Source organism: Zalophus californianus, chromosome 16, assembly GCF_009762305.2.
Source record: "Zalophus californianus isolate mZalCal1 chromosome 16, mZalCal1.pri.v2, whole genome shotgun sequence".
NCBI classification, from domain to species: domain Eukaryota; kingdom Metazoa; phylum Chordata; class Mammalia; order Carnivora; family Otariidae; genus Zalophus; species Zalophus californianus.
Window position 1 is genome coordinate 6,506,820 of NC_045610.1, and position 18,559 is coordinate 6,525,378.

An 18,559-nucleotide genomic window follows, 5' to 3' on the forward strand; every position below is an offset into this window, starting at 1 on the left:
GTATCTTTGTGGTAAATACCCAGGAGTGCAATTGCTGGATCGAACGGTAGCTCTAATTTCAACTGTTTGAGGAACCTCCACACTGTTTTCCAGAGGGGTTGCACCAGCTTGCATTCCCACCAACAGTGTAGGAGGGTTCCCCTTTCTCCACATCCCCGCCAACATCTGCCGTTCCCTGACTTGTTAATTTTAGCCATTCTGACGGGTGTGAGGTGGTATCTCATTGAGGTTTTGATTTGGATTTCCCTGATGCCGAGCGATGTTGAGCACTTTTTCATGTGCCTGTTGGCCATTTGGATGTCTTCTTTGGAGAAATGTCTGTTCATGTCTTCTGCCCATTTCTTGATTGGATTATTTGTTCTTTGGGTGTTGAGTTTGATAAGTTCTTTATAGATTTTGGATACTAGCCCTTTATCTGATATGTCGTTTGCAAATATTTTCTCCCATTCTGTCGGTTGTCTTTTGGTTTTGTGGACTGTTTCTTTTGCTGTGCAAAAGCTTTTTATCTTGATGAAATCCCAATAGTTCATTTTTGCCCTGGCTTCCCGTGCCTTTGGCGATGTTTCTAGGAAAAAGTTGCTGCGGCTAAGGTCGAAAAGGTTGCTACCTGTGTTCTCCTTTAGGATTTGGATGGACTCCTTTCTCACGTTTAGGTCTTTCAACCATTTGGAGTCTATTTTTGTGTGTGGTGTAAGGAAATGGTCCAGTTTCATTCTTCTGCACGTGGCTGTCCAATTTTCCCAACACCATTTGTTGAAGAGACTGTCTTTTTGCCATTGGACATTCTTTCCTGCTTTGTCAAAAATAAGTTGACCATAGAGTTGAGGGTCCATTTCTGGGCTCTCGATTCTAGCCCTTTATCTGATATGTCATTTGCAAATATTTTCTCCCATTCTGTCGGTTGTCTTTTGGTTTTGTGGACTGTTTCTTTTGCTGTGCAGATGCTTTTTATCTTGATGAGGTCCCAATAGTTCAGTTTTGCCCTTGCTTCCCTTGCCTTTGGCGATGTCTCTAGGAAGAAGTTGCTACGGCTGAGGTCAAAGAGGTTGCTGCCTGTGTTCTCCTTTAGGATGTTGATGGACTCCTGTCTCACGTTTAGGTCTTTCAACTATTTGGAGTCTATTTTTGTGTGTGGTGTAAGAAAATGGTTCAGTTTCATTCTTCTGCATATGGCTGTCCAATTTTCCCAACACCATTTGTTGAAGAGACTGTCTTTTTTCCATTGGACATTCTTTCCTGCTTTGTCGAAGATCAGTTGACCATAGAGTTGAGGATCCATTTCTGGGCTCTCTGTTCTGTTCCATTGATCTATGTGTCTGTTTTTGTGCCAGTACCATACTGTCTTGATGATGACAGCTTTGTAATAGAGCTGGAAGTCCGGAATTGTGATGCCGCCAGCTTTGCTTTTCTTTTTCAACATTCCTCTGGCTATTCGGGGTCTTTTCTGGTTCCGTAAAAATTTTAGGATTATTTGTTCCATTTCTTTGAAAAAAGTGGATGGTATTTTGACGGGGATTGCATTGAATGTGGAGATTGCTCTAGGTAGCATTGACATCTTCACAATATTTGTTCTTCCAATCCATGAGCGTGGAACGTTTTTACATTTCTTTGTGTCTTCCTCAATTTCTTTCATGAGTATTTTATAGTTTTCTGAGTACAGATCCTTTGCCTCTTTGGTTAGATTTATTTCTAGGTATCTCATGGTTTTGGGTGCAATTGTAAATGGGATCGACTTGTTGTTGGTGTATAGGAATGCCACTGATTTCTGTGCATTGATTTTATATCCTGCCACTTGACTGAATTCCTGTATGAGTTCTAGCAGTTTTGGGGTGGAGTCTTTTGGGTTTCCACATAAAGTATCCTATCATCTGCAAACAGTGAGAGTTTCACTTCTTCTTTGCCAATTCGGATGCCTTTGGTTTCTTTTTGTTGTCTGATTGCTGTGGCTAGGACTTCTAATACTATGTTGAATAGCAGTGGTGATAGTGGACATCCCTGCTGCGTTCCTGACCTTAAGGGGAAAGCTCTCAGTTTTTCCCCATTGAGAATGATATTCGCTGTAGGTTTTTCATAGATGGCTTTTATGATATTGAGGCATGTACCCTCTATCCCTACACTCTGAAGAGTTTTGATCAAGAAAGGATGCTGTACTTTGTCAGATGCTTTTTCTGCATCTATTGAGAGGATCATATGATTCTTGTTCTTTCTTTTGTTAATGTATTGTATCACGTTGACTGATTTGCAGATGTTGAACCAAACTTGCAGCCCAGGGATAAATCCCACTTGGTCGTGGTGAAGAATCCTTTAAATGTACTGTTGGATCCTATTGGCTAGTATTTTGGTGAGCATTTTTGCATCCATGTTCATCAAGGATATTGGTCTGTAATTCTCCTTTTTGATGGGGGTCTTTGGTTTGGGGATCAAGGTAATGGTGGCCTCATAAAACGAGTTTGGAAGTTTTCCTTCCATTTCTATTTTTTGGAACAGTTTCAGGGAATAGGTATTAATTCTTCTTGAAATGTTTGGTAGAATTCCCCTGGGAAGCCATCTGGCCCTGGGCTTTTGTTTGTTGGGAGATTTTGGATGACTGCTTCAATTTCCTTAGTGGTTATAGGTCTGTTCAGGTTTTCTATTTCTTCCTGGTTCACTTTTGGTAGTTGATACCTCTCTAGGAATGCATCCATTTCTTCCAGGTTATCTAATTTGCTGGCATAGAGTTGCTCATAATATGTTCTTATAATTGTTTGTATTTCTTTGGTGTTGGTTGTGATCTCTCCTCTTTTATTCATGATTTTGTTGATTTGGGTCATTTCTCTTTTCTTTTTGATAAGTCTGGGCAGGGATTTATCAATCTTGGTAATTCTTTCAAAGAACCAGCTCCAAGTTTCTTTGATCTGTTCTACTGTTCTTTTGGTTTCTAGTTCATTGATTTCTGCTCTGATCTTTATTCTTTCTCTTCTCCTGCTGGGTTTAGGCTTTATTTGCTGTTCTTTCTCTAGTTCCTTTAGGTATAGGGTTAGGTTGTGTATTTGAGACCTTTCCTGTTTCTTGAGAAAGGCTTGTATTGCTATATACTTTCCTCTCAGGACTGCCTTTGCTGCATCCCAAAGATTTTGAACAGTTGTGTTTTCATTTTCATTGGTTTCCATGAATTTTTTTAATTCTTCTTTAATTTCCTGGTTGACCTATTCATTCCTTAGTAGGATGCTCTTTAGGCTCCATGTATTTGAGTTCTTTCCAATTTTCCTCTTGTGATTGAGTTCCAGTTTCAAAGCATTGTGGTCTGAAAATATGCAGGGAATACCCCAATCTTTTGGTACCAGTTGAGACCTTATTTGTGACGTAGGATGTGATCTATTCTGGAGAATGTTCCATGGGCCCTAGAGAAGAATGTGTATTCCGTTGCTTTGGGATGGAATGTTCTGAATATGTCTGTGAAGTCCATTTGGTCCAATGTATCATTTAAAGTCTTTATTTCCCTGTTGGTCTTTTGCTTAGATGATCTGTCCATTTCAGTCAGGGGTGTTAATGTCCCCTACTATTATTGTATTTCTGTCAATGTGTTTCTTCGCTTTTGTTATTAATTGCCTTATATAATTAGCTGCTCCCATGTTAGGGGCATAGATATTTACAATTGTTAGATCTTCTTGTTGGATAGACCCTTTAAGTAGGATATAGTGTCCTTCTTCATTCTTATTACAGTCTTTGGTTTAAAATCTAATTTGTCTGATATAAGGATTGCCACCCCAGCTTTCTTTTGGTGTCCATTAGCATGGTCAATGGTTTTCCACCCCCTCACTTTCAATCTGGGGGTGTCTTTGGGTGTAAAATGAGTCTCTTGCAGACAGCATATCGATGGGTCTTGTTTTTTAATCCAATCTGATAGCCTGTGTCTTGTGATTGGGGCATTTAGCCCATTTACATTCAGGGTAACTATTGAAAGATATGAATTTAGTGGAATTGTATTGCCTGTAAGGTGACTGTGACTGTATATTGTCTGTGTTCCTTTTCTGGTCTATGCTGCTTTTAGGCTCTCTCTTTGCTTAGAGGACCCCTTTCAATATTTCTTGGAGGGTTGGTTTTGTGTTTGCAAATTCCTTTAGTTTTTGTTTGTCCTGGAAGCTTTCTATCTCTCCTATTTTCAATGACAGCCTAGCTGGATATACTATTCTTGGCTGCATATTTTTCTCGTTTAGTGCTCTGAAGATATCATGCCAGTCCTTTCTGGTCTTCTAGGTCTCTGTGGATAGGTCTGTTGGCAATCTAATGTTTCTCCCATTATAGGTTACATATCTCTTGTACCGAGCTGCTTTCAGGATTTTCTCTTTTTCTCTGAGACTCGTAAGTTTTAATATTAGATGTCAGGGTGTTGACCTATTTTTATTGATTTTGAGAAGAGTTCTCTGTGCCTCCTGGATTTTGATGCCTGTTTCCTTCCCCACATTAGGGAAGTTCTCTGCTATAATTTGCTCCAATATACCTTCTGCCCCTCTCTCTCTTTCTTCTTCTTCTGGAATCCCAATTATTCTAATGTTGTTTTGTCTTATGGTATTGTTTATCTCTCGAATTCTGCCCTCGTGATCCAGTAGTTGTTTATCTCTCTTTTTCTCAGCTTCTTTATTTTCCATCATTTGGTCTTCTATATCACTGATTCTCTCTTCTGCCTCATTTATCCTAGCAGTTAGTGCCCCCATTTTTTATTGCACCTCATTCATAGCCGTTTTGATTTCAACTTGGTTAGATTTTAGTTCTTTTATTTCTCCAGACAGGGTTTCTCTAATAACTTCCATGCTTTTTTCAAGCCCAGGTAGTATCTTTAAAATCATGATTCTGAAGTGTAGGTCCAACATTGTACTAATGTCCGTATTGAGTAGGTCCCTGGCAGACGGTACTACCTCTTGTTTTTTTTGTTAAGGTGATTTTTTCTGTCTTGTCGTTTTGTCCAGAGGAGAATAGATGAATGAGAGAACAAAATGCTAAGAGGGTAACAATGTCCCCAGGAAATATACTGTATACAAATCAGAAAAGACCTGAAACCAGGGGAAAAGAAAGAAAAAAGAAAGAGGGGAAAAAAAGAAAAAGAAATGATAAAAAAAAGAAGAAAATAAAACAAAAAAACCCAGAATATGATCAAATATGATCAGGCTGGTGCATAGATCAGTGCCACACACTAGATTTTGGGTGTATTTTGGTCTGTTAGAAGAAGGTGCCTCCCAAAACTTTAAGGCCAGATAGACTTAGATATGTACAAAATAAGGGTTGATACGATGAAGGGATGGAATATGACTGTAAAGATGAAAATTATAAAACATTTTATAAAAGGAATTGATAAGAAGTTGTTTGAAAAAAGAAAGAAGAGGATTTAATAAAAAAGAAAGAAAAAAAAGGGGGGAGAGAATGTGATCAGGCAGATACTAGAACAAAGCCATACAGTAGAGATTTAGGGTATATTTTGATCTGTTAGAAGAAACTGTATCTCAACATTTTAAAGAGAGAACAACTTATATATATATATATATGCCAAAAATAAGCGTAACTACTATGAAGGGATAGAATATGACTCTAAAATAAAAATTAAAATGTTTTTTTAAAAAAGCGATTGAGAAGATGTTGGTTGAAAAAGGGAGAAAGAAAAATTTAAAAAAAAGTTAAAAAAATTAACTTTGAAAGACTAAAGAATCATGGTAAAAAAGCCGTGGATTCTATGTGCAGTATTCCCCTAGCGCTGGAGTTCTCCCGTTCTCCTTGATCGGTAAACTTGGTCTTGGCTTGCTGGCTGTTCGTGCTGATCTTCTGGGGGCGGGGCCTGTTGCCGTGGTTCCCAAATGTCTTTGCCCGAGGCGGAATTGCCCCGCCCTTGTCGTCCGGGCTAAGCAAGCTGCTCGGGTTTGGTCTCAGGAGCTTTTGTTCCCTGCAAGCTTTCCGTACATCATTGGAGGACGGGAGTGAAAATGGTGGCCTCCCAATCTCCACCCGGAGGAGCTGAGAACTTGGGGCCCCGCCCCTCAGTGCGCCCCCAGAGAAAAGCAGTCACTCCCGTCTCCCCGGTCTCTGGCCGCTCTCCGTGCTCACCCGGCCTGTGACCGAGTGTTTCTGTGTCTGGCACCCGACCCCGTGTGGAGTCTCCAAACCCAGCAGATCCCCGCGGTGCGCTCCCGCGCCGCTCCTCCCGGGGGAGGAAGGGGGGTCTCCCCGGCTCTGCCGCTTGTTGGGTCCCTGCTGGAGGAGCAGTGGCCCGACTGGGCCGCGGATCACAGTTTATGGCAACCCCGAGCTGAGAGCCCGCGCCTCGGCTCCGTCTCTGCAGCCGGCTTCCCCGCTCCGATCCCTGGGAGCTCTGCCGCACTCAGGCACCCCTGGTCTTTCTGTGACCCCGAGGGTCCTGAGACCACACTGTCCCGCGAGGGTTCCACCCCCCGCTTAGCCACTGGAGCGACGGCCCTCAGCGGAGCCGACTTGTAAAAGTTCTGATTTTGTGCTCCGCGGCTCTAGCACTTGCCAGAAGCGGCCGACGGAGGCCCCCTCCCCCACCGTCTATCCTCCCGAATATCGCCTCGGATTCCCTTCTCTGCAGGTCCTACCTTCCAGAAAGTGGTCCCTTTTCTGTTCAGAGTTGTTGCTATTCTTTTCTTAGATCTCCTGTTGAGTTCGTAGGTGTTCAGAATGGTTTGATCCCTTTCCAGCTGAATTCCTGAGACCAGATGAAATCCAGGTCTCCTACTCCTCTGCCATCTTGCTCCGCCCCTCTCAAAAACTGAAATTTGGATAACTTACCCTAATCTCTATTATATTTTAACTACAGAGTATTTATCACTTGAAGCTATGTTGTAAATAAGTTATGAAGGAGCAAACATCCATATACACATTCATAAACATACATATATAACCAATGTGGTTAGAGCACATTTTACAGATTTTTGTTTTTACCTCATTCATTTTGCTTAATTTCAAACTTTCCCTTTCAGTTTTACAAAAAGAGGACCACAATTCACACAATGAAGCTTGTTGCAAGTGAACACCATTTTGGGATACAAAACAGATCTTTACAGGTTTCTTCATTGCCCTAACTCAAGGGTTAGGCAGACTAAACAATTTCTTTCATTAACTGAAAGATTGATTCAGGCACGTCCGAAGATCTCAAACAGATCGCTGATCCATGCCAAGCAGTGGACATTATGGTGGAGCAAACGCACAGCGGCCCATTATAGCATAACTGATATATTGTAGTGGACTGCCAACCAAGGAAGTATAAAATGAGACAGGAACGGTGATGGGGGTCTCCAGGGCACACACTGAGAGCAAGGGAGAGAGAGAGAGACAAAGGGGACTCCTTGGGGAGCTTTTTTCTCTTTTAAATCTTGCTTTTTGAAATTTTTTTGCATGTGTATGTGAGTGTATGCCTTCCTTCTGATCATTCAAATCCATTTCTCTGTGGTTCTTCTACTGCTTGTTTTTAGAACCCAACTTTACATTACGTTTTTCATTCATTATTTCTTTACAGAGTAGCTTTTGACGCCTGTTGACGAAAGGGATCATAGGTCGTCACGTCATCGGCCGTTCTTTTTCCCTAGTACTCGGTTGGAGTGGCTTGCGCACTCCTTCACCGGTATCTGCCGCTTGGCTATCCGCAGTTTCGCTTTCTTCGGTTTCGGTTCCTGCCCACCGGAAACAGATGATCCTCCTCCTGACGAATCTGCAGACGGTCAATAGGAGCCTAACGCTGTGTCAGGACGCCTGTGTCGTTCGCCTGACGTCATCTCGTCAGGAAGGCCTCCTGCGTCCTCACGGGAAGCGGGGTGAGTACGGTCCAGTGAGGTATTTTCAGAGCGACCACAGGCATGTAATTTTTATTACCGTCTTGTTCTGAGCATTCTATTTTATTCTTGCTCTTGGTGATCTCTTACTGTGCCTGGTTTATAAAGCAGGTGTGTATGTGGAGGAAAAGACCTAGTCTGTGCGGGGCCGGGTGGTTTCAGGCGTCCGTCCCCTGGGCCGTTTGGGAACATATTCCCCCTGGGTAAGCGGGCAGTGCTGTGTTATTTTTCTTAGTTCTCCCAATAGTTAGCTATATAATGTAAATAAAATCTTTATACCTTTTTTTAAAGTTTTTTTTAAGATTTCTTAGAGAGAGAGAGAGAGAGAGAGAGAGAGAGAGAGCACAAGCAGGGGGAGGGGCAGAGGGAGAAGCAGGCTCCCCGCTGAGCCGGGAGCCCCATGCGGGACTCGATCCCAGGACCCTGGGATCATGACCTCCCCCGAAGGCCGACTCTTAACTGGCTGAGTCACCCAGGCGCCCCTAAAGGTTTTTATTGCAATTCTGGTTAGTTCATATAGGGTGTTATATTACTTTCAGGTGTACAATATAGTGATTCAGCACATGCATGCATCAGCTGGTGCTCATCTAAGCTTCTTACATCTCACCTGTTTTTATCAGCTGTAGGTGGGGGAGCTCCTTGTTCACTGCTCTATCCTGGTGTTTGACATTTATTAAACAAATGTTTGTTGCTAACTTGTATTTCTTCTTCTCAGCTACAGTTCACACTCGTGGCCTTGCCTAGTGCTTTCCTTGATTAAAATACCATATCGTATTTTTCTTTCCTGTCTAATTTATTTGTTACAAATTGTTTTCCTAGTTTTTATTAACTCTTAATTTTTGGTAATTCCTGCTTCCCAGAAGTTTCAGTGTTTTCATAATCCACTCATATTTCTTAATTTCTTCCAAAGTTTCTTCTTTTAATTTTGTGCTTAGTTGTCCCGCACCTTGAGACCAGATGAGTACTCTGATATTTTTTTCTGGTTGTTTGAAGGTTTCCGTATGACTCTACCACTTGAAGAATTTATTTAGAGTTACTCTTTGCCATTACAACTCTAAATTTTCTACTGTTTTGTTATTTGAAAACTTACTCCTTAGTGATAGCTCTGATGAGAGTGTGGAGTGATCCATCTTCAAAATTCATTTTATATTTCCCAAAATATCTGTGACCAATTCAATTTCTGCACTAATAAGAAAAAAACCACGTGGTTAGGATAAAATTGTGTGACAAATTATATAGAACATCAAACTAGCTTCATCTAGCAACATTTTAGAATCTCCTGATAAAAACCTAAAACACAGGTTATATTGGACGTTAACCCCAAAATGATTTTCAACATTTGCTGTGAAGAGAGAATGAAAATAAACCAGAGTCCAAATTAACTCAACAACCTTCACAGATGGTTTTAAGCTAATACTTTTCTTGAAAACAACTGAAGCTAAGAGGGTAATTAATAATTATACTCCTTGATCTTCTTACTATAGCTTTAATCAGCATTTGGTTTTAGTTATAACATGTCAGAGATGAGACTCAAATGACTTTTTTGAACCAAATATTTTAACTAGAGGAGTGTTCCATTTAGTGCTGCCACTCAGTATCACAAAATTGCCATATTTTAAAACATCTCAAAATTTTCTTATAAAACTGCCTTAAGGGCTGGCAATACGTTCCTTTTGCTGCCCTCAGGATACTTCGAGGGAGGATATACGTTCTGGCAACAGCCTAAAGAAATTTGAACTAAAGTTTCGGGAATGTGTTTGGGGGAATCACCTGATAAATAAAAAAATGAGACTATAGGGGTGCCTGCGTGACTCAGTAGGTTAGGTGTCTGACTCTTGATCTCAGCTCAGGTCACGATCTCAGGGTCGTGAGTCAAGCCATGCATTGGGTTCTGTGCTGGGTGTGGGGCCTACTTAAAAAAAATGAGACTATTGTTCTATCACTTACAATATTGTGGGCAGTTTCAAGTAACATAAAAATCCACTTACAATGGCTTAAAGGAAACGGATTCCTTTTTTCTGACGTATTAAGAAGTTTCCGGCTGCTGGCATGGATTTCAGCTGCTCCATGATGTCAGTGCTGGTATTGGCTGCAATTCTTTTGTTGGTCTTTTACTCAGGGACTGCTACCCCAGGGTCACAGGATGGCTGTGCTGTCCTCAGGCATCACTCCTATGTTTGAGGCCAGAAGAAAGCATAAGAGCAAGGAGCTAAGCCAGCGTGTTCCTCATTTAACAGGAAAACCAATGATTGCTCTGGTTTCACTGGTCACACTGCCATCCCATCTGCAAGAATGCTGGGAAAGCGGGAGATAGGCTTGTCACAACTGAATCAGACCATTTGTGACCCATACATGGCCTGAATAGGAACACATTACCTTCCATAACAAAATAGGGGTTCTGATGACAGGGATGAAATGCGAATGGGCCAGGCCACCAACTGTGTCCGTTGCAAATATGAGTGGTGGTAGATTGTCTATGCAGACAGTTCCAAAAAAAAATTGCAAAGTAAACGGAGGGAACCTCTTTAGAATATTTGAAGAATGCATTGATTTGGTCATATGCGCTCTGGTACTGTGTTAAAAAACAGTAGTCCTGCCTTTGTTCATACTTTCCAATTGTTTAGTTAGTATTTTGGTCTTTTTTTATTAAATTGCATTATTCCTTAAGAAAAGGATGATACTTGTTTTTTATGCCACTGTGTACTTAGAATTCCATGTGGAAATCGTTTGTGGACACCAAGGACATGCTTATTTAATGATTAAATGGCAATCAATTGAATTTCGTGTTATTAAGTCCCTCCAGGATACAACATACTATGCTTGGGATCTTCCACATTTGTGGGCACCTACTCATGTGGTATGGGATTGCTAGGGTAATCATCCCAAATTCTAGGATGTGCCAGGATGTTCTTAGCAATACGGTTTGGCTAAAAGGGTCCCTGGATCAATTACAAAACTTTGCAATTATAGAAACCTCAGATATGCTCAAAAGCTAACTTTATTAGTGTTTTTCACCAAACAGTTTGCATCAAGAATGCAAAGCATAATAGTTAGAGCCCTTGCACTTTATTGGAATAAGGTGATATTCAGTGTTCCTGCCTTTGACATATATTTGCACTGTGTTGTGCTCCTGCCTTTGACATATATTTGCACTGTGTTGTGCTCCCGAGTGTAAGTAACCCAGGGAGTGAAGCAGAGAAGTGGATATGCTTACAGCCAGGAAAATGAAGCTCAAGGTTGGGTAGCATGACTGTGTGTGGGAGAAGTTCCTGAGATCCTTTTCTCAGTTAATTACTGAGAAAAGAAACTAGGTGACTAGATAGTAGACACAGTAGCATGACTTCCTTGTGCTGGAGACCCTCCCTTGGCAACAGTGAGGGTTCGGAGAACAAAAGAAGTGGAAGGACCCCATGCTATAAACATCCAGAGAGTAGGTGTCCAATTCAGGATTCTTTTCTTGAGAAGGATAAATAACCCAGCCTACTTTAGTGAAAACGCAAATCCGCTGGCTCACATAACCGGGGTTCAGCTGGATGCAGGGGTCCCAGCGTTGCCAGCAGCACTGATTCTCTTCATCTCTAGCTTGGTTCTGTCTTCCTGGCTGTGTTGGATACCAGAGAGCTGTCGTAGATCCCGTTACCACAGGAGAAGGAAGGGCCCTGTGTTCCAGGGACAGTCAGATAGTCTGCTCAGTCTCCTCTCCCGGTCATCTCAGCATGGACAGGACTGCACACTCCTGCCCTGCACATAGACCCCAGCGGGGTCTCAGAGTGTGGGCCTCGGACCACCAGCATCAGTATCACCTGATACTGGAACTTGGAAGAAAGGAGATGGCTTGGGCCCCACCCCAGACCTACGAAATCAGAAAATCTAGGGATGGGACCCTGTGTGTGCTTTCACAAACCCTCTGGGAATTTCTGGCGCAAATTAAAGTTTGAGGACCGTTGGCTTCGGGAAACTGACTCCTGACTGCAGAAGGAGGCCTTGTTTGAGGGAGAATATATTTTCGCAGCAGTAAGGGTAGTTTAGCCAAAGGTCAAGTTAGATGAACTTCTAGAATCTATCAAATGCCAGAAAAAGAGAAGAAAAATAACTGTAAGAGAGATTGCTGTGTGCCGTCTGAACATGGCTATTTTGACCCTGAAAAAATGCAAATGCATTTTTGTTCCCTTAGCACACACTCTGCAGTCCAGTAATAATGCATTGTAAACAGACCATATTAAAACAAACAGTTCTCTCTCGATCTTTTTTTTTTTTCCAATATTTTCTCTAAATAGTTATTTGGTAATACACATTTTTCTGTTTTGTAGAGTCCCTAAATAGCAGAGGTCTCCGTTTGGAGGAGCCAACTCATGCCTCCTAGTGCCAGAATGTTCATGGAGTTTTCGTTTTACTAAATAAAGAGTTGGAGCTAAAGTCAGCCCTGTGGTGGTACTGGGCCCTCGACCCAGTAGGAAAAATAAAGAACTAACAGTCCCTATCCCTCTGCAAACCAGAGCTGGTCATAGACCAAACGGTGCTGAGGGGGAGTCACATTCTCTGGTTTTCTGTCTTTCCTTCCAGCCATTTATCTTCACAATGCCCTTATCGATGCATTTTGCCAAACATTGGACCCACGCTTTTAACATGGGGTGATGTTGCATTTGTTCTCACTGCACACCCCAACAAAATCCTCTAACATCAAACGTTTGCAGTGTAACACTTGCCTGGAAGGGTTAACCCTGGAAAAAGGGCCAGGGGTAACAGACACTAACAATTTTCTGATGCTGACGGTATTACTTGAAGTCAATTCGATCGGCAGCTTCCGTGATTCGTTCTTCAGATTCATCCTTATGGTAGCCTCCACAATGTCCTTGTTGACCTCTCAGCTTTCTTTGTCTTGGAAGAGGGACCACAGGCTCCCTTATGGCCCCATGGCTTTTGCTTTCTCCACCGTGTGGATTCATGGTCTGCGAGATAGAAGGGACTTTGGCAATTGATCATTTATTTATTGGTTTTCTCTAAGGCAGGCTGTGTTTAAATGCCGGGTGCCACTGAGGGTCCCAGTCGTGAAGAGGGAGACCCTCCCTCGCCATGGTTTGGAGGGCCCGTGTTACCTACCCTTGCCTCAAAGCGCCTCTCAGGGGACATTCTCTGCTGTTGGAACTCTCCCAACTCCCCCACTCCTGCCAGCCAGAAGCAGTACTCCCCAAGAGTTAGTCCAGTGTTTAGCACGCAGCCTCAGGAGACAGACTATAGATATTCAGATCTCTGCCAGTTTGCCTGCAGGCTGGGCTCCTTGGGCAGGTAACTTAACCTCTCTGGTCTCCATTGTAAAAGGATCATGATAACACAAGGGCGTGGTGGTGAGCGTAAAAGGAATGAGTAGACATAAACGGTGCTGAGCGCTCAGTATAAGCATTAGCTGTTGTCTGGACTTCTCAGTGGTGCTTGGGTCCCTCTGCCTCACATCCTGAGTTACAAATAGGACTCAGGCTCCCCTGCTGGATAGAAAGGGTCATCTCAAGGGCAGGGGCTATATCTGCTCATCCTTTAAGATCATCCTTTAGTAGCTAAACCTCAGTGTAGTATCTTGAGCTTAAGAGGAGCTCAAGAAATGTGTTTTGAGTTAAATTGAAGCCCCCTTGCTCCCACCCTGAGCATATTTGGCAAATTTCAGAAAAACAGGCCTCCCTGCTCCTTTCTTTCACCTAAAAGTGAAGTTCTCCAACTTAATCTGCGGATGGATCCCTGCCAGGATTCTGATTCTCCAGATTCCTTTGCAAAATCGTTCTCCGCACCACCAAAGCTGCTGGCTGCTCCCATGTCTTCCCCGTTCTCCTCCGGTCTTCTTGGGGTCCCCCAGCCAAGGCTGCCCGTAGGAACCCACCCCACCGACCAGTCCCTCAGCTGGGTTGTCTGATAAGATGTCCCCTGCCCCACGCCTGCCCATTATACCCGGGGCCTGTAACTCTGTCACCTAATGGTGGCATGTCAGGCCCTCGAGGAAACAGGTTGGAGGAAGAGCTTTTGAGTTCCTCATGTCATGCTGTGTAAGCAGCATGGTCACCTTCTTCTGTCTCTCTTTATGACCCTCTGACCCCATCCATGCTTTGGAACTCACTTTCTCATTCAGGAGCCAAAGAACAAGCAGGAGACTGAACAAAGTGCCTGACCGCTCCCTGCCCCCCCGCCCCCACCGCCCAAGATTGCTCAGCTCCTGTGTGATTGTGGCCCAGGTCGCTAGCAGCGTTCTTGCTGACGGGGAGACCAGGGGCCTGACTGCCTGGGCAGGAGAGCAGGAGTACTCCGGAGACAGAGCAGTGTGCTGTGTAAGGGGAACAGAAGAAGCCGGAAAATCCACCAGGTGACCGCTTTGATGTGTAAATGCTCATTACACATCAAACGCTTCCCTGCTGTGGGTCTGAGGAACTGGCAGAATAGGCCTGAGCAGTGGGAGGTGTATTAGTTTCTCAGGGCTGCTACCCCCAACTGGGTGGGGGGCAGGGTGGCAGTTAAAACAACACAAATTCCTTCTCTCACAATTCTGGAGGCCCGAAGTCCGAAGTCAAGATGTCGGCAGGGCCATGCTCTCTCCAAGGCTCCAGGGGAGAATCCGTTCCCTTCTTTGTCTTAGCTTCTGGTGTCGCCGAAAATGTCCTTGGCATTCCTTGGCTTGTAGACACATCCCCTCTGTCTCTGTCTCCACCATCACATGGCGACGTCTTCCTGCGACAAGTCACATTGGATCAGGGGCCCACCATCCTTCAGGATGACCGCATCTTAACTAACGACATCTACAACAACGCTATTTCCAAATAGTGCCGCATTCTGAAATGTTGAGGGTCAGGACTTCCACATATCTCCTTTTGGGGAAACATAATTCAACCCATCAACACAAGGGGAGATGTTTTGATGTAGCTGTATGATAGGTGTTTCCATATTCATTTGGATTGGATTTATAATATCTAAAAATGAGACTGTTGGTCCCACCTGAGTAGGTTATTCAAGGGGAAGGAACTGAGATATGGAGCAGGTTTGGAGGTATCGATGGAGAAAGCATTAGCTTACTGCAGCCACACCAAATCCAGTCCATGTCACAAACTAGATCCATCCCTACCCAAGCTTCTGCTTTCAAATAGGGCCCATAGAAGCATAGAACCTTCCCACAGCTGGATTGAAAATCCTGTCTCTATTGTGATCTGTCGATCACTCTGTTCTCACCTTCATACATGGAGAGAAACCCACCTTTCCAGGTCTCCATTTCTAGCAGGAGCTGGTTTCCAGGCAGAGGTCAAGACTGGTGCAAAAGGCAACAACTTATTTGAAACTAGAGTCTCTTGGAATTCAGAGGTCCAGCAGTAGAGGGAAGTAGAGTCAGGTGTGCTTGGGTGAAGTGTTTCAGCAATAACCCCAGCAGTCGGCCTTTCTCCATCTGTTGACTCTGCTTTCCCCACCCAACCTCATTGGCTTCATTTTTAATCATTTCCTCCCCAAAGGACCAAACTGTTTTCCTGACTTCTGCTACCATTGATTGGTTTTGCCTACTTTTGAAGTTTTATACTAAATTTGGGATGACACAGAGAAGATTAGCTTGGCCCCTGCACAAGGATGACACGCAAATTCGTCAAGTTTAAATAAATGAAATCATGCCGTATATATTTAACATTTAATTCCTTTGCCTACGTTATGTTGGTAGGAACCATCCATTTTGTTACACGTGGTTGCAGTTCATTCGTTTTCAATGCTATTTGTGGTATGAATATATCACAACTCACGGTGCATCTGTCTCTTTTGCGATAGATGAACATTTTCAGTTTTTAACTATGACTGCCAGAGACTTCTGTATATTTTTTTTTTTGAGCGGGCACGTAAACACATGTATCCTAGGAGGAGAATTGCTAGGCAAGAGGATTTGCATGTTCTCAGTGTTAGGAGATAATGCAAAAACGGTGTTCCTACGTGATTGCGTGAATTTATGCTCACCCCAGTGGTAGACGAGACTTCTTTTGTCCCAGTGTCAGTCTTAAATATCACTGCTCTGGTGGTGTGTTGTGATTCCTTACCATGATGTAATTTGATTTTTCCTGAAGATGAGTGAACGGCCTTTTTATATATTTATTGGCCATCTAAATACCCTACTTTGTAAAGAAACTGTTTAAATCTTATTTGTTCATTTATTTGTTTGTTTGGGGGCGGGGAACACAGGGAGAGGGAGAGGCAGAGAATCCCAAGGAGACTCCATGCGGAGCGCATGGACTCTCAGGACCCATGAGGTCACGACCTGAGCTAAGACCAAGAGTCAGACACTTAACTGACTGAGCCTCCAAGGTGCCCCACCTGTTTAAATCTTTTGGCTGTTTTTGTAGGTCATTTATGTTTTTCTTATTGATTTGAAGGTTTTTAAAAAAATATGTGTTCTGGACAAATCTTTTATGGGAAATATGCATACAGATATTTTCTCCTACTCTCCACATGCCTTTTTACTCTCTTACAGTATTTAACAATGAACAGAAATTCTTAATTTTAATGTAACTCAATTTATCATTGTTTTCTTTTGGAATTAGTGTTTTTGCATCTGGTTTAAGTAATCTAAAGCACTCTTACTGTTCATATTTAGGCTTATGATCCATCTCGAATATATTTTTATGCTTGGTATGAGATAGAGGTTAATGATGCATTTTTTCATATTGATATCCTGTTAACCCAGCACCTGTTTAGTGAGATCAGCCTTTCTCTGCTGCTATGAAGTGATACTTTTGTCATAAATCAAGTTTCTCTTTCTTTTTCTGTGTGTGTGTGTGTGATGTATATGTCTGTGTTTCTTTCATTCCATTGTATCGTCTATCTTTGTGCCAGTACCATACTGTTTTACTTATTGCAGCTTTATAGCACACATTGATATCTGGTGTTGAAAATCCTCCAACCCTGTTCTTTTTCCTCAAGACTGTTTTGGCCTTTAACATTAGAATCACCTTGTTCATTACACACACACACACACACACACACACACACACACACACACACACACACCTGCTGGTATATTGAATATGGAATCTTTAGCTCAGTCTGGAGAAAATATACATATTCAGTATATAATATTAAATACTTAAATCTGTGCATATAGTATATCTGTCTATTTTACTTCTTAGATTGTCTTGAATTTCTCAGTGATATTTTGTAATATTCTGAGTAGCTTTTTACATTTTCTATTTGGGTTATTTTCAGGTGTTGATATTTTTTTGGTGCTGTTATGTTACCATACCATTTAATTTTCTCATTTTCATTGCTAATGAATAGAAATACGATGTGCTTTTGTATATTGAATTTGTATCTAGTGACCTTGCTGATCTAAGTAATCTAAGTTTGTTTACTGGTTCTTTTGGATCTGTTATGCACACAGTCCTGTCTATGAATAATATTTCTTTTGTTTTCTTGTGCTGGCTAGGATCTTTAGTACATTGTTCATTAGAAATGGTGAGGGGAACATTATTGTTTTGTTCCTAATATGAAGAGAAAACCTTTAAGTATTTTGTCATTAAGTATTATGTTTGATGTAGATTTTCTTGTGGACACCTTTTGCAGACTAAGAAAATTATGTTCCATTTTCAGTTTACTGCATTTTATTATGCTTGGATATTGAGACTTACCACATGGTTTTTCTGTATCTTTTTAGTTGATCAAATGATTTTTGAAAATTCCATTGATTGACTTTGAAATGTTAAACTGACTCATTTAAGAGTCAGAATATGACCAATTTTGCTGCGGTGTACTATTTTTATATTGCTGAATTTGACTTGCTACCCTTTTGTTTAGAACTTTTGCAACTTTGCTCATGAGAGAGCTTGGCCTATGATTTCTTTACTTGTAGTTTCCTTGCCAGGTCTTTTTAGTAATAAGATTATACTGTCTTCATAAAATCAGTTGGGAAGTGTTCCCTTTTTTGTTCTAGTCCCTAGAAGTTTTGTTTAAAATAGTTAATTTCTTCCTTAAACGTTCAGTGCTTCTTGACAATGAACATCTCAGAGACTAGAGTTTTCTTTGTGGAGAGGTTTTAAATTATGGATTCAATTTCTTTAATAAATATAGGATTATTTGGATTTTCTGTTTCTTCTTATGCCAGTTTGTAAATTGTATTTTTCTGGGAATGTGCCTTGGCTGAAATTTCAAATGTGTTTGCACAAAATTGTTCAAAAATATTCTCTTCCTGTTTCTTGATTATTTGTAGGATCTGTAGTGATACACCCCTTTTGAGGTCCAGTATTAGAAATGCGTACCTTCTCTACTCTTGATCAGTGGTATTTGCTATATTGCTTCTTTGTCAGTTGTTTTTGTCTTTTCAAAGGAACAGCTTTTGGCTTTCTTGATTTTATTACATTTTTCTATTTCATCAGTTTTTCTGTCCTAGACGTATTTTTTCTTTCTACCTTTCTTGAATTTACTACGCTTTTTATCCCTATGTCCTTTTTCAAAAATTTCTTTTTATTTTTTAGTAGGCTCCATGCCCAACATGCAGCTCAAACTCATGACCTCAGAATAAGAGTTGTGTGCTCTACCGACTGAGCCAACCAGGCACCCCTACCTCTATCCCTATGTCCTTGAGATGGTTACATAAGTCACTGGTTTTCAGCCCTTTTCTCTTCTGATCTATGTCTTCAAAGCTCTGATTCCCAGCAAGGACTACTCTAGCAGCAGCCTATTCCTGACATTCTGTATCCTCACAATCTCCTACTACACGTATTTCCTCATTTCCGCTCCAATTTCTT

General features: G+C 41.9%; 1 pseudogene; it reads left to right on the forward strand.

The window, feature by feature from the left end:
* Positions 1-15,338: 15,338 nt before the first annotated feature.
* LOC113908430 lies at positions 15,339-15,439 on the forward strand (annotated as a pseudogene).
* Positions 15,440-18,559: the final 3,120 nt, after the last annotated feature.